The following is a 16,149-nucleotide window of genomic DNA, read 5'->3' as shown; positions in this document are numbered from 1 at the left end:
GTGTGAGCCATGCGTGAACAAAGCCTGTATCATGTGTCAGCCACATGGGAGCCAGTTCTGTGGCACGTCTGAAGTCTGAATCCCTTGTGAGACATAGCTGAGCTATGCCTGAAACACGTGTGAGAATGACCTCAACCATATGTGACCCAGACATGTCGTGTGAGATCCACACCTGAATTACACCCGAACCATGTGTGAGCCATGCAGGAAGCACATGGGAGACACTCTTGAACGACATGTGTAGAACCTGTGAAACACACATGTTCCATGCTTGACCCACAGATGATACACAGGGGAGCCACACATGAAACACAGCTAAGCCATTCATCAGCCACGTAGCAGCCATGACTGAGTGTGAGGGGGCCGCGTTTCAGCAACCTGTAGTCATGTGGGAGCCACCCATTTGCTGCATGTGACTCCTGCATGACTTAGTATGTGGGAGCCATGTTTCAGAAACCCGTAGTCTCATGGGAGCCACCCATGTACGGCATGTGACTCCTGCATGATCACCTTTCCGTCACACATTTTTGTTGGCTGATGAACGCCTGAGTCCAGTGTCAGCCACACAGGAGTACTGTTTCACAAATGCCGGCATCACATTTCAGCCACGCTTGAACCACCTGTAGCCCATGCGTGCACCATGCACCAGCCACCCCTGAACCACACGAAGGCCATGCCATGCATGAACCATGTGTGAACCACACCTTCCTGACGTGTCAGGCACGCCTGTGTCACGTTTCCTCCTCGCCTGAGTCATGTGTCAGCCACACCTGAACGTGTGAACCACGCCTGTGTCAAGGCTCAGCCATGCCAAGTCACGTGCCAGCCAGGCCAGAACCAAGTGCCAGTCACACTTGAACCACAGGTCAGCCTCACTTGAAGCACATGTGAGCCAAACTGGCACAACTTTCCTGCCATGCCAGAACCACGTGCAAACAATGCCACAAACACATGTGAGCCACGCCTGAGCAACACCACATCCGTGCATGAGCCACACCTGAACCATGCGTGAGCAACGCGTGACCAAAGCCTGTATCATGTGACAGCCATATGGGAGCCACTTCTGAGGCACACCTGCATGTCCACATGTCTTCCACACATGGATACTGGGCGGTGAATGCCTGAGTCACCTGTCATCCATGCCTAAAACATGTGAAAGCCACACCGGAGTGCTGTTTCACACATCCCGGAGTCACGTTTCAGCCACGCCTGGTTCAGGTGTGGCTCATGAATGTCTGTGGTGTTGGTCATGCGTGGCTCAGATGTGTCTTCGGCATGGGTTGCACGTGGGTCATGCATGGCAGGCAACTTCTGCCAGTGTGGCTGACACGTGCTTCAAGTGAGGCTGACATGTGTTTCAAGTCTGACTGGCACTTGGTTCAGGCATGGCTGGCACCTGATGTGGCACGGCTGAGCCTTGACACAGGCGTGGTTAACACGTTGTTCAGGCACGGCTGACACATGACTCAGTTGAGGTGGAAAGGTGACACAGGCGTGCCTGACACGTCACGCAGGTGTGGTTCACACATGGTTCATGCATGGCCTTCTTGTGGTTCAGGGGTGGCTGGTGCATGGTGCACGCATGGGTGGCAGGTGGTTCAGGCGTGGCTGAAACGTGACTCTGGCATGTGTGAAACAGGCCTGCGGTGTGGCTGACACGTGACTCAGGCATTCATCGCCCAGTATCCATGTGTGACGGAAATGTGCTCAAGCAGGAGTCACATGCCATACATGGGTGGCTTCCACGTGACTACAGGTTGCTGAAACGTGTCTGACACATACTCAGTCATGGCTGCCACGTGGCTCACGCATGGCTCAGCTGTGTTCCATGGGTGGCTCCCCTGTGGTTCCTGCGTGGTTCAAGCATGGAAATTGTGTTTCACAGGTTCCTCAGATGTGGTTCAAGGGTGTCTCCCATGTGGTTCCTCCATGGCTCACACATGGTTCGGGTGTAATTCAGGCGTGCATCTCACACGACTCGTGTGGGTCACATAGGGTTGAGGACACTCCCACACGTGGTTCAGGCTTAGCTCAGCATTGGCTCACACGTGATGAAGGCGTGCCACAGAAATGGCTCCCATGTGGCTGACACATGATACAGGCTTTGGTCACTCATGGCTCACACATGGTTCAGGTGTGGCTCATGCATGTCTGTGGTGTTGGTCAGGCATGGCTCACATGTGTTTTTGGCATGGGTGACACGTGGTTCAGGCATGGCAGTGAAGTTGAGCCAGTGTGGCTGACACGTGCTTCAAGTGAGGCTGACCTGTGGTTCAAGTGTGACTGGCACTTCGTTCAATCCTGGATGGCACGAGGCTTGGCACAGCTGAGCCATGACACAGGCGTGGTAGACACGTTGTTCAGGCGTGGCTGACACATGACTCAGGTGAGGTGGAAACGTGACACAGGCGTGCCTGACACATCACGCAGGTGTGGTTCACACATGGTTCACCCGTGGCCTTCTTGTGGTTCAGGGGTGGCTGCTGCATGGTGCACGCATGGGTGGGAGGTCGTTCAGCCGTAGCTGAAATTTGACTCCAGCATGTGTGAAACAGGACTCCTGTGTGGCTGACACATGTGTCAGGCATGGCTGACACGTGACTCAGGCATTCATCGCCCAGTATCCATGTGTGACGGACATGTGATCACGCAGGAGTCACATGCCATATATGGGGGGCTCCCACGTGACTACAGTTTGCTGAAACGTGTCTCCCACATACTCAGTCATGGCTGACACCTGGCTCACGCATGGCTCAGCTGTGTTACATGGGCGGCTCCCCTTTGGTTCATGCGTGGTTCAAGCATGGAACATGTGTGTTTCACAGTTTCTTCAGATGTGGTTCAAGGGAGTCTCCCATGTGCTTCTTGCAAGTCTCACACATTGTTCGGGTGTAATTCAGGCGTGGATCTCACATGACTTGTCTGGGTCACATATGGTTGAGGTAACTCAAACCCGTGCTTCAGGCATAGCACAGCCATGGCTCACACGTGACGCAGGCGTGCCACAGACTGGCTGCCATTTGGCTGACACATGATACTGGCTTTGGTGACGTTTCCACCTACCTGAATCGTGTCTCACACAGGAACCACAGGTCAGCCTCACTTGAAGAACGTGTGAGCCTCACAGGCACAACTTGCCTGACATGCCTGAGCCACATGCAACCCATGCCAAAAACACATGTGAGCCACACGTGACCAACACCACAATCATGCATGAGCCACACCTGAACCATGTGTAAGCCATGCATGACCAAATCCTGTCTCATGTGACAGCGACATGAGAGCCAGTTCTGTGGCATGCCTGCATCAAGTGTGAGCAACGGCTGAGCTATGCCTGAACCACGTGTGAGAGTGTCCCAGATGAGTCATGTGAGATCCACGCCTGAACTATCCAGAACCATGTGTGAGCCATTCAGGAACCACATGGCAGACACCGTTGATCCACATCTGCAGAACCTGTGAAACTGACATGTTCCATGGTTGAACCACGCAGGAACCACAGGGGAGCCACCCATGAGACACTGCTGAGCCATGTGTGAGCCACATTGCAGCCATGACTGAGTATGTGGGAGCCACGTTTCAGCAACCTGTAGTCAGGTGGGAGCCACCCATGTATGGCATGTGACTCCTGCTTGAGCACATTTCCATCACAAAGAGATACTGGGCGATGAATGCCTGAGTCACGTGTCAGCCATGCCTAACACATGCGTCAGCCACCCAGGAGTCCTCTTTCACACATGACAGAGTCACATTTCAGCCACGCATGAACCACCTGCTACCCAGGCGTGCACCATGCACCAGCCAACCCAGAACCACTCGAAGGCCATGGAGATCCATGTGTGAACCACACCTCGGTGATGTGACAGGCACACCTGTGTCATGTTTCCAGCTCACCTGAGTCATGTCTCAGCCACACCTGAACAAAGTGTGAACCACGCCTGTGTCAAGGCTCAGCCGCGCCAAGTCACGTGCCAGCCAGGCCTGAACGAAGTGCCAGTCACACTTGAACCACAGGTCAGCCTCACTTGAAGCACGTGTCAGCCACACTGGCACCACTTGCCTGCCATGCCTGAACCACGTGCCGCCCATGCCACAAACACACGTGAGCCACTCCTCAACAACACCACAGACATGCATGAGCCACACCTGATCCATGTGTGAGCCATGCGGGAGGTGTCGGCACAGTCTCGAGATTGCCTGACCATGACACACTCCTCAGAACTTATCCCCACTGTTAAGCAAAGCATGACTATACTGCCTTGGATTCTCCACGGTCCCAGACCCTGCACTGTGTAGATGAGTGCACACGCAGAGGGCACCTCGTCTGAGGCAGAGAGCAGCTGGAATCACAAAAGCTCTCGACAGAGAGTCAAGGAAAGGCGTGCTCTGCTTACACGACTCTCTACTTTTCTCTGGGTCTGAACCATTTCATAGCTAATCTGCTTTTTGTAACCGAGCAGCTTTGCCAAAAAAAAAAAAAAAAAAAAAAGGTTACCAACAAACGCTAAACAAACCAATATAAAGAATACATATTAAATAAGCCTAACCCTACTATACTGCTGGCTTTTATTTCCCTGGGATAATTTGGCCAGCATTAGATGGTTTTACTAAGAGCAGCCTCGTCGAGGGAGATTATTTCTAATTCCACAGTGCTGCAGATGGGGTCAGTAGCAACTGCAAGCTGGCAAGGAAACAAAACAAAGTTGGGTGTAATCCATTCAAGTTCACACGTTTCACCAGGGACAGCCTCCAAGCCTTTAACACTTAGGTATGCATTTATCCATTTCTTTAATCAACCACTACTAACGCCTACTAAAGGCCAGACACTGCTCTAAGTACTCTACGGATATGAAATATCCTCTCACCTTTACACTCACCTATGGAGTGTGTATGATAACCATCCCCGTTTTACAGATCAGGAAACTGACACACAGAATGGGACAGTAACTTGCCCAAGTTCACACAGCCCGTAGGTGGCAGAGCCAGGACCCATTTGACAGAGTCTGGCTCCAGAGGCCACGTTCTGAATCACCACGCTTAGCCTCCAAAAACCTACAGAGAGCGCCAGCCTCAAGGGAAAAGTTTTGTTTTCCCCACCCTACAGTCCCTACGCGGCGGCCCCAGTCTCCAGGGCATTCTTTCAGCTCCTCTGACAGGCCATCCCCCTCCCTTGCCCTGTCCCAACACTCTCCCGCACAAGTCCTCCGTGTCTTTTAGGCCTCTGCTCTCAGCTTCAACATCACTGCCCAAGTCACAAAGTCTAACAGTAAAATGCCGTATTTCTCAACACTCAACACCAAATTGCCTTTACGTATCTCCTAGGTAATTGGCTGCTGCCTGTCTGTCCTTTCCAACCAGGCTGTGAGGTCCAGTACGTCAAACACCCTGTCAGTCTTGCTCACCAAGTGTCCAGGCCAACGAACACGCACCGACCAGAGGAAAGGAAGGACTTGTCCCAAAGTCAACTCTCCAGACTTTCTGTGCAAGGAGGGAACGAACGGAGCACCCTCCAGCCTCACGCTTTCTTTGCCAGACTTTCAAGTGTGGGGCACATACCTGTGCTCACAACGCTCCCCGGACAGCCCCCACTGCACCCCTAACAGGTAGACTTCTGCACAGTCAAGGGCTTTGGAAAGCACTGGCTCTGCACACAAATATTACGTGGCCCTCGACAGGCCACTTCCCCTGAACCGGCCTGAGCTTCAGGCCCACGACAGGCTTCGTGAAAACCCCAACGGAACGTAGCCTCGAAAAGAGGGAGACCCGCACTCCTCAGAACGCCTCGAGACCAGTGTCCTTATCGACTTCGCGTCTGTCCTTCCAAGAAGCCAAGACCACGGGGGGCGCTTCAGCGCCCGACTCCCGGGCACCGCATGCCCAGGCTGGCCCCGTGCCCGGCACACACCGCCCGTTCCACGAACGCCTCAAGCGCACGAAGAGACCCCCTCGCTCCCCGCGCCGCACAGCTGTCCCGCGACCTGACGGGCACCTCTGGGCGCACAAGCCTATTCCTCAGGGACACGCTCGCCTCCCACCAGCCCCCAGGCCCACGCCCCCCAGGTACCTCTCTCAGATGGAATCCTCTTCGCAGGCGCCCTGGTCGTCCGTGTCCGGCGAGCAGGAAGAGCGGGAGCTGAAGGACGGCCTCCTCAGGCTAGCGGCCGTGGCTGTGGAGGGCCCGGGCTGCTGTGCCCAGCGGGGACGCGGAGCGGCGTCCACGGACGCCGGCGGAACGGACGAGCCCGGCCCGGGAGAGAGCAGCGCAGCGCGGCCGGACTCCGCCGGGCTCGGCTCTGGGCAGGCAGGCGCGGCTCGCCGACGCCTCCCACGCCTCCCAGGACGGCGGCCCAGCAGCCGCGAGCTCCTCTCCTCTGCTCGCGCGCGCGCGTGCCGCTGCCCAGACGCTGCCTGGCTTTTGCCCTGTCCCACCTCTGGTGGTGAAGGTGGACGCCAGCCAACCAACCAACCACAACAACAGAAACCCAGGACTACTGTCTCCCTCGGGGTGAGATCAGATATTAAAAGCTTGCTTCCTATTCATTCAGTTGTCTAACCAATGGGTGTCACTGATAAGCAAAGTAGAATTGAACTTGAGAGAGGCTGAGGTGGGGCAGTTTATCCAAGGGGAGAGGTTAGGAGATGAAATACACCACTTTCTTTGACTCATCCTCAGCCTAGAGGGTATTGCAAGCCACTGAACAAGCATAGTCGTTGGCCTCAGCAGCATACACAGTCCACACATGTGAGTGGGTAAGAAGTGTCAACAACACACAGTAGAAGTTGTGGATCCCATCGGTCTAGATGAGGAGGCTGAGGTGGACTGGAAGAAGGTGGAGGCAGATGCACCAATACACCTCTGTTGATCGATGAGCAAAGAATTCTTGTGTTCTTTGCTGAGCCTCTGATTCAGAAAAACTGGTGATTCAGAGGACTCTGGTCAGATTTTCATTGTGGGGCCACCCCAAAGGCTTCCCTCAGGCAGGGCCAGCTCATTCCATTTAAGCTCCTGATCAAGGGGCTGAAATCTTAGGACGTAGCAGTAGAGTCTGGAAATGGTGAGCTTAACCATCTCAAGCTGCATGATGCTTCCAAGTTTGCGACTGTACTGGGGGAGCCATGAACAATGTCCCAGCCAGAGAAGGTGGCTGCCGGCTAATCTGTCTCCTCTGACAAAGTCAAGAAAAGAGAAACTGGAGTTTCGATCCCTGTGAACACTAATATTGGGAGAAAAAGCTGGGCATGAACCATGGCCTTTCTCCCCAAGAGGCTCAAGTGGACATTTGCTGCCTTGGCTGTCCAGGATTGCTTTCTTCTCGAACAACAGCTAGAGTTTATTCTGAAGAACTAAACTCTCCTTTCAGTCCACTTGTATCACATGAGGTTCCATGCTTGGCACGGGGGGCAGAACCTTACCACGGCCTGGCAATGATACCCAGAACACCCCAGTGATACTTTAGGAGTGTGTGTATGTGTGTGTTGGGGCAGGGGAGGGCGGTGACCAGGTGGGTCCCATCTGAACGAATCCAAGGAGTTGAACCAAACCAGGAGTTACTAAGTCTGGAAGAGCTCTCTTTTTGGCCAGACTTGAACCTGGGAGGATGTACCTTTCAAGCTACTGAGAGCCATCTTGCCATCTCATATAGCCTGAGAATGATGCTAATGGGAAGGCTAACGGAGTCTGGGGCACCGTATACACAATTAGTGGTGACCTGAGTTTGGAGTGTGGTAGCTGACGGGAAAATCACCAGCGCCTGTGGAAATAGTCAATTAGAAGCAGCTAAATTCAGAAAGATGAAATAAGCTGTCATTGGGTAGTTGCAACTTTACTCCTGAGCTAGGTGCCAACTATCCCTCCCTTTCCATCACCACCTGGTATACCTCAGTCAACCATTTTCTTCCTTCCCTGTGTTTCCGTTTGCCTAAGTTTTGACCTGTGATTTGCTCCCAAGCCTTAAGTAGCTCTAGTCTCTTGGAAGACCAACTTTCTTCCATTGAACTGCTGTTGCTCCTTTGTCAAAAATCAGTGGGGCATATTTGTTGGGGCTATATCTGGGTTCTTTGTTCAGTTCCATTGATCTATGTGTCAATCCCTCTGCAAATATTACACAGTCTTGCTTACGGTACCTGTATAATAAGTTATGAAACTGGGTAGCTCAATTACTCCCACTTCCTCCTTGTCAGAGTTGTTTAAGCTATTTTAATTCCTTTCTCTTTCCGTATAGATTTCGGAATTACTTTGTCTCTAGCTACAAAACCAATTTACTGGATTTTGATTGCATTAAATCTGTATAACAGTTACGGAGAATTGACATCTTTACTATATTTTGTCTTCCAATTCAGGAACATGATATCTTTCTCCACTTATTTAGCTGTTTCATTGCTATTGTCAGTGTTGTGTAGAGTTTGCCATACAAGTCCTGGACAAGTTTTGTTGGATTTACACCTAAGTCTTTTATTTTTATTAGTGATCCCAAGTGTACTGTTAATTTTGCTATCCTGTGCACATGTTCATTGCTAGTACGTAGAAATACAACTGACTTTTACATGTTTATTTTCTATCCTAGCATATTGCTGAACTATATTATCACTTCTAGGAAGAATTACTTATTAATTGAATTTTCTTTTTTGAGGAAGATTGGACCTGAGCTAACATCTGTGACCATCTTCTTCCACTTGATATGTGGTGCACCTGCCACAGTATGGCTTGATAAGCGATGCATAGGTCTGTGTCTGGGATCCGAACTGGTGAATTCTGAGCCACCGAAGTGGAGTGCACCAACTTAACCTGTATACCACCGGGCCAGAGCCAAGAATTATTTTTAATAACTTCTTGTGACATAAAGCATGAAATTAAGATTCAATATTCTGACCTGTCTTGACATCTGATAAATCAAGGGGACTTCAAATGGCCTAACTACAATTCCCGACTCCTCTTCCCTCTATTCTCCCACAGATAAGGTCCCCTGGCCAAACACCCCTTCTCATCACAGGGCGCAGACACAGTGCCTGCTTGTTCCTGACCTCAGGCTTCAGTTCCCTATCACAGAATCATTCCAACAAGCCCACCACACCCTTCTGTGGGAACCAGGGCTCACCTCACCCTCTTGTTACCACACAGTCCTGTTCCTACCCAAACCTCTGCTTGTTCCATCTGTTCCCAAGTGCAGTCCCCGTGTGGCCCTGCATGGTGTGTGCTGTCCTCCTCCTGGGGCTGTGAGAATATGTGATAAACTTATAAACTGCTGTCCATTCCACCTGTCCACTGTTGAGTGTACTGTGTTTAGCCACCCCCATGAGTCTAGGGTGGGAAACTCCCTCTCACCAATGGAGTGAAGTGACTAAAACAGTTGGCATCACAAGGAGGATGGCCCAACCTCACCTGAGGACACCTGGGCAGTGCTCACTAACTACTCCTTTGCTAACTATCGGGGTCGTTGGCAGCAGTTACTATCTGGGGAGTGAGGGCCCATTGCCGGCCAGCTTGGGCTTTAGCTCATGTTCTGTTCTCTCAAGTGGATGCTGCCATCTCTTCCCCACCCCAGTGTCTCATTCTTCCCCAGAAAGCGAGACCTATTCTTAGTTGACTCTATCCCAGAGTGAGGTGCCATCAGGTGTGGCCTGTGTCTGGCAGGTGGTCTCCCAGCCTCCCACCAGAGGGCAGTGACAACACAACCTCCTAACTGGTGGATGCTTGAGTTCCATTTCCTGAATCTCAGGCTGATGCTCCTTAGTCACTGTGTCTAGTCTGATGACCATCAGTGGCTGCTTGGGGCGGTCACAGAGACACTGTTTGGGAAAGTGTCCCCCCAGCACAGTCCTGGGGATGACCCCTTGTTTGGCTTGAGGAAAGGAGAAGGCCATGACCCCAGGAAGATTTCAGAATGACTTCCTGGTTCCCTCCAGAGTCGGGGCTGTTCAGGCAAAGGCAGTGAGCTCACCCGTCTCCTGTGCTGCTGCTCATCATGCTGCTGTCAGGGGCTCTCCAGACCCATAAGGGTTTCGAGGTCCACGAGCATGGGAGCCCATGGCCCAGGCACAGATCAAAAAGAACAAGTGCCTATGGGGGAGCATGTGGTGTTCTACTTCTCTCCCAATGCGAAACTCTGAACCAGCACACTTGGGCTGTGCTTAGCTTTGTTCCTGACCAGCATGCCAAAGGACTAATCTGGTCATCAAGGGGCTCGAGGCCCCCACCTTGGCCATAGACAAAATGACCTCCTGGATGTGGACTTCAACACTGGGGAGATTGACTGGCATTCCTGGAGGGAAAGAACACTTGTCTTTGAGGCCCGACACCTGGTTCCTTTCCACATAACCACCCTGAAGGTCTGTCCACATGTCATCCGATGGAGAAACACAAACACTGTGACTCTCCAGGCAAAAATATCCCGAGGGAATAAGTACAGAGAGAAGGTGGGGGGAGGGAAGCAGTGCCCAGCGGGGAGAAGGTAGGGCTGCAGCAGAAGATGGCTTCCACCCCTCAACGTCTGCATGGTGGGGGCCGTGGGCTCCTCCAATGCACTCTGTCACCTAAGCCGGGGTGGCACAAAACTCTGATCCTCAGGGTTATGAGGAAAACAATGCACAGCACCCCTGTGGCACAGTGAAGGTGTTAATTCAAACCTGATTTAAATACAACCATTGCTGTGAGAGAGGCCCTAACCCTGATGCTCCCGACCTGAACCTCTCTGGATGGAAAACTGATAAACAAGAACAGAGCAGAAAGACAATCCCCCAGCCCCAAGTGCATCCTGTGACCATCAGACCAATCAAAAGATAAATACAGGAGAGAAACCTGGATACGTGCGGAGGAAGCAATCACACAAAAGAACTAATTCCAGAAAGGTTCACAATTTGGCCCAATTAGAAATTGAAAATTTACTAGAGTAATTTATATGGCAAAAAGATAAAGGGTTCTGACTGGCCTTTGTGCCTCCACAACATAGTTTCTGAACTAACTTTAACATTTGCTAACATGCCCTAGTTCGTAAACCTTCATGGACTTTACACAAGGGCTGAAATTATGGTTATACCTAGTGAAATGAGCATGTTTTCTAGTTTCTGTATTTAAGGCTTTGACATCCGAGGCCTCGGCAACCTTGGAGGAACTGCCCTGCCAGGGTTAACTAGTTGCTACAGATAGTAAATGACTCCTCTGAGCAATCCTTTCGTACGTAATCATCTAGAGTCAACACCCTCAACCCCCTCCTCTCCGAGGCTCTTCCACTCTGGGCCACTCTTCCCTTGCCCTCGTCACCCCAGGGACGGGGACCAGACAACCAGGGACACTGCTGTGCCCTGAGCCCACTGAAATGATTCAAACCAGCCAAGCCAACACCTGCTCACCCTGCCTCACTCCTTCCTTCCCGTGGAATCCACTCGAAAGGCTCTCGCCCACGTTTTCCCCTCACTCCTTCTGTCTCCTGACCGACCCTGGTGCTGCCCTGTGTGGCCCTCCATGGAGTGCCCTGCCTTCTGTTGCTCAGAATCTGTGAGGAGAGAAAACTTCTTCCTTCGTGACAGTTATTTCTGTATCTTTGTGTCTAACTGTACCTGATGGAAATAAATCCTGGTACACTTAAACCTCCTGGGCACAACTACATTTACACGTGGCTGAATATTTTGCTATTATAGATTTGGTTAATATGCTCTGTTCAGAGCCTGTTTCAACATCCTCCCAGCCACAGTTTGCCATCACCTCTGAGGGGACATGTTTTTGCCTTGTTACCCACAGGGACTAAGCCGTTCTGCTCTCACAGGCAGTCTTTGCAGACAAGACCTTCACCGGATCCCCCTTTCTCCAGGAGTACAGGCATGACATGACTTTTGTGACCTCCTTCGAGGACATTTGTTTGACACACTTGTGAAGGATGTACAATCCAATATCATGTAATCCCTTTTTGCTTCTGGAGGCAATATAGTCCTTGCCTACAAATTTTACTTAAGGCCATTTATGCTGTGACTTACAAATGAGCCCAGCTTCAGTGGGGACCCCCTCCAACAAAGGACTCTAGGAGCTGTCCAAATTAAAATCAACAGTCCCTCCCACTAGAACCCTCAGAGACTCTTGTGGGGAAGAGGCTTCGGCAACCTCCTCTCAGGCTTCCTGGAGTCTCTGGAAAACGCAGGATGTGCGTAAGTTGTCTGTGGGTTCCTGATGCAAGAAGCCCGCCTCCTTGGCCCTGCATTCTGCCATATTAGAGCAGCAATTACTGGCCATGCACTGGCCTCTTCTGGAAACAGAATCTCTCCCAGACGCTGAGCCTTCATCCCCAGCTGTCTATTATCACTTTAGTCCTGGAAGTAGCATCCAACAAGTGCGGGAAGATAGGGCTGGCCCGGTGGCACAGCAGTTATGTGCACACGTTCTGCTTCATCGACCCGGGGTTCGCCAGTTCGGATCCACGGTGGGGACATGGCCCTGCTTGGCATGCCATGCTGTGGTAGGGGTCCCACATATAAAATGGAGGAATATGGGCACGGATGTTAGCTCAGGGCCAACCTTCCTCAGCAAAAAGAGGAAGATTGGCGGCAGTTAGCTCAGGGCTAATGTTCCTCAAAAACAAAACTAAACAAAACAAAACCAAGTGCGGGAAGGTTACCAAGGCTTCCTTGCAACAGGATGGATCCAAACCTGGGCCCTGTGGCATGTGCGACCTGCCAGATGGGGTGCCCTCCCCTGTCCTCCCTCCATTGCCAAATATGATGGAGCTGCAGGATGTCACCTCTCCCACAGAACCTTTGGCTGCTTGGGAATTCTCTTGGGATCAAGCGAGTGAACATCAATGAAAGTTCATACACTCAAGGTTGTCGATGACCCCCTCTCCCTCCTGGTCTAGTGCCAACATTGTTTCCCAGGGAAGCATTTTTCCTCCTCCCTAAATGTCTCAGATATCACCAGGGTGTAAGACGATGTCAAGGCATAAGAGAGACAACTGTACTGTGAGGCCTGAGATGAAGATTCAATATGAAGTGTTGCTTTGAAACCTGGTAAACGAAGAGGGCCTCAAATGGCCTACCTGCAAGTTTCCCTCCTCCACAGCTCCCAGAGATAAGATCCCCTCGCCAAACAACCCCTTCATCACAGGGAGCAGGCATGGGTGCTCCCCAAGTAGTGGTCTCAAGTTTCCTGCTCACCTGTGAAATTATTCAAATGAGCCAGTCCCACCTTCCTGTGGGAACCAGGGAACACCGCACCTCTCCTGTGGCTACAAAGACTGTCCCCCACCGCCTTGCGTATTTACTCTCTCCCCAAGTGCACTTTCCTATGTGGCTCAATATGGTGTAGAGTGTGGTCCCATAGGCTGCCTGTGTAAATAAATAAGAAATTGCCATTGAACTCACCTGTTCAGTGTTCGGAAATCCCCATCAACCTAAGGTGCATAGGAATCCATCCCTCGCCATCTAGGTCAGGCAGAGGAAAATTAAAGACTTCCAGTGTGCACTGGATTGAAGGAGTTACCCTGCCACCATGAGGCTCCTGGGCTTGAAGTCATATGACTCAGAACCTGTTTGGGGTCTGCAGAGAGTCGCACGTGGTGGGAGGGTGGCCCGCGTGTGGGTGAGGAGCAGGGAGGAAGGCTGCAGGGGCGAGGCCTTGGAGATTCTGCTCCAGTTTGGCCTGCAGGCAGTGGAGAACCCTGGATTCCTTTCAAGCAGGGAAGCGATGGGACCACACACAAACTCAGGTCCGGGTACCCGATTTCGCAGCCAAGCCAATCAGTGAGACGTTAGGGTTGCAGCAAGGAAAGAAGTTTATGATCAAGAGGCAGCCAGACAAGGAGGTGGGAGTAAAACTCAAACCCGCCTCCTCAAAGGGAAAACAAAACGTTGGGGCATTTATCTGGGGTTCAGGGTAGGGGTGGGACCAGGAGAGCGCTGGGGGTGAAGCTTGAAGAGTCCTCTGCTCAGGTGCGACTGTCGCTCGTATTTTTTCGTGGGTCACAAGTGCGAAGTCAGTGGGGTTCGACGTGTTGCATGCCGAGGATCTCTGTCCTTGACGCGGAAAGTGGGCGATCCGTCATTTCAGCTGGTCCAAGCCTCTGCATGACGTCCGGTCGGGGGGGGGCCGGGGGGCTGCCATCAAGCTGCTCTCTGATCTGCCGTCTTCCTGTTGTTCTGCAAAACAACCTCAGAAACTTTGGTTACTTTCTTGCCCACGTCCACCCCTGTGGGGGCCGGGCACCGTGGTGTCAGTAACGGCAGGGTTTTCCTCTTGGGTCACCCTCCCAACAGTGTGGAGGATGGATTCAAGGGGGGAGGGGGGGGCAGTGTGCCAGGAGGCCAGCCGGCAAGATCAGTAAGGAGTCTACTGGGCTGGTTGCGTGCAAGAGACAGGAAGGCATGCGGCAGAGCAGCGGGGACGGCAAAGACGGGAAGGCGCTCGGCTCCCTTTGGGAGTCAGTAGGCTGCGAAGCGGGTGAGACAGAGAGCTCAAGTGTGGCCCTGAGGCCTCTCACTCTCGGGTGATGAGATGGGGAGAGGTTTTCTGAGGTGATGAAAGGAAGGTAAGAGGAGGGGGAGGGTTTTGTTGAAGGATACCGGGCTCCCTTTTGGACGTGTCGGTTTTGAGAAGCCTTTGGACATCCTGAGAGGTGCATCCAGCAGACAGTTAGAGAAAGCAGCGTGGAGTCAGGGGCAGGGTGGACGTCAGTCGTACGCACTCAGAAGCCCTGGGCATCCGGGGGCGAGTCGAATCGTAGGAGCACATGAGCTTGCTCTGAGACCCGAGGCGTTCCTGTTCCCTGAAGACCGTGCCTTCGAGAACAGAACCCTTGGAGAAGTGGTCGGGAGGAGAAGCCGCAGAGGAAAGGGAGACAGAGGGGTCTGAGGTTAGGAAGGGCACCTGGGGAGGGGGCCATCCCCCAGAGAAAGAGGGTGGAGAGAACTTGCAGAGACTGAAGGCGTGGGCAGCATTCCTCAGACACCACAGAGAGTTTAGGAAGGCGAAGGAACCGAAGGGCGTGCCCTGGCCTCTTGCTAGGACGGGACGGCGACGAGATTTGGGGAGTCTTTCGAGGAGCCGGTGAGAGACGAGGCGATGACTGGATGGCTGACGAGGAGTCGAGGTCTTTTGGCAGCAGCTTAGCCGTGAAAGGTAGAGAGAGAAGGCGGTGGTGGAGGAGCGGAAAGGAGAGGTGTGGATGCTGGGAGAGACTTGGGTGTGCTCAGCGGCTTAAGGAAAGAAAGAGACGGGCCGAAGAGAAAGCAGCTGGCAAACTGAGGGAACGAGATCTTTGGGGGAGGCTGAGCAGACGGTTCCCAGGGCACCCCACGTGGAGCCAGGACCCTGGAACTGCCAAGCTGAATCCCTCTTCCTGGAAAACCAAAGGGAAAGGGGAGGGGTGGGTGGAGAGAAGTAGAGGGACGTTCAAACGGGGGTGGGGGGGTGAGGGAAACGGAGAGTTCTTGACTAGCTGGCCTCTGATCTCTTTGGGTACCGAACGGTATGAGGACGATCCCGCTTGAGGCAGGCGATGGAGATTTGGAGGGGCTGTTGAGGAAACGGGGTGGGGGGGAGGTTGACCATGGCCCTCTGATGGGCTTGGGGGCGGAAGCAGCTTCCATGACCATCGTGAGGCACCGGTTCAGTCAGTCGGTGTCCATCCGGACCACAGACCACAGACCCCTGCTTTGGAAAACAACAAGATGCAGTTCGTAAACCCTTGCAAAGATCTCTGACGTCTGGTGACTGGCTTTTCAACCAAAAGCGAGTCAGGGAATAAGATCCTCCCGTGCTTAGGAGTTTTCCTGTCTGTCCCAGAGGCCGGAGAGCACCCGAGGGCGGTTTCCCAGGCAGTGGAAAGAGGAGGAGGACCGAGCCGGGGGAAACCAAGCTTTCCTTGTGAAGTTTGGATGCCCTTTGCACGTTGGTGCCCTTCCCCTTTCTTCCTACTGTCCCGGGAGTGGGCGCCCTCGCGCGCTTTCTGATTCTGCAGCACTAAGGCAAGTGAGGTTCCCGCTCCCCGAGGGAAAGCTCAATAAACGCCCCCCTACCCCCACCCTCCCCCCACCCCCACCCTTCCCACCCCCCAGACCCCACCCGCCCGCAACCCCCCCACTTCCCAGACCCAACCCCCACCCCCCACCCCACGCCCCCCATCTCCTCGGAGACAGTGACAGCGTGACAAACAGAATCAGAAGCGTCCT

At 52.9% G+C, this 16,149-nt stretch overlaps 1 long non-coding RNA gene across 1 annotated transcript; it reads right to left on the bottom strand.

Annotated features, from left to right (window-relative positions):
• Positions 1-13,736: 13,736 nt before the first annotated feature.
• On the bottom strand, positions 13,737-14,925 carry LOC138921503 (uncharacterized). The gene is made up of 2 exons (XR_011434137.1): positions 14,542-14,925; positions 13,737-14,118 (listed from the first exon to the last, which is right to left on the bottom strand). It is a non-coding gene; the product is annotated as an uncharacterized lncRNA (long non-coding RNA).
• Positions 14,926-16,149: the final 1,224 nt, after the last annotated feature.

The sequence above is a fragment of the Equus caballus genome, chromosome 30 (assembly GCF_041296265.1).
Source record: "Equus caballus isolate H_3958 breed thoroughbred chromosome 30, TB-T2T, whole genome shotgun sequence".
NCBI lineage: Eukaryota > Metazoa > Chordata > Mammalia > Perissodactyla > Equidae > Equus > Equus caballus.
This window is presented reverse-complemented; position numbering and strand designations above follow the sequence as displayed.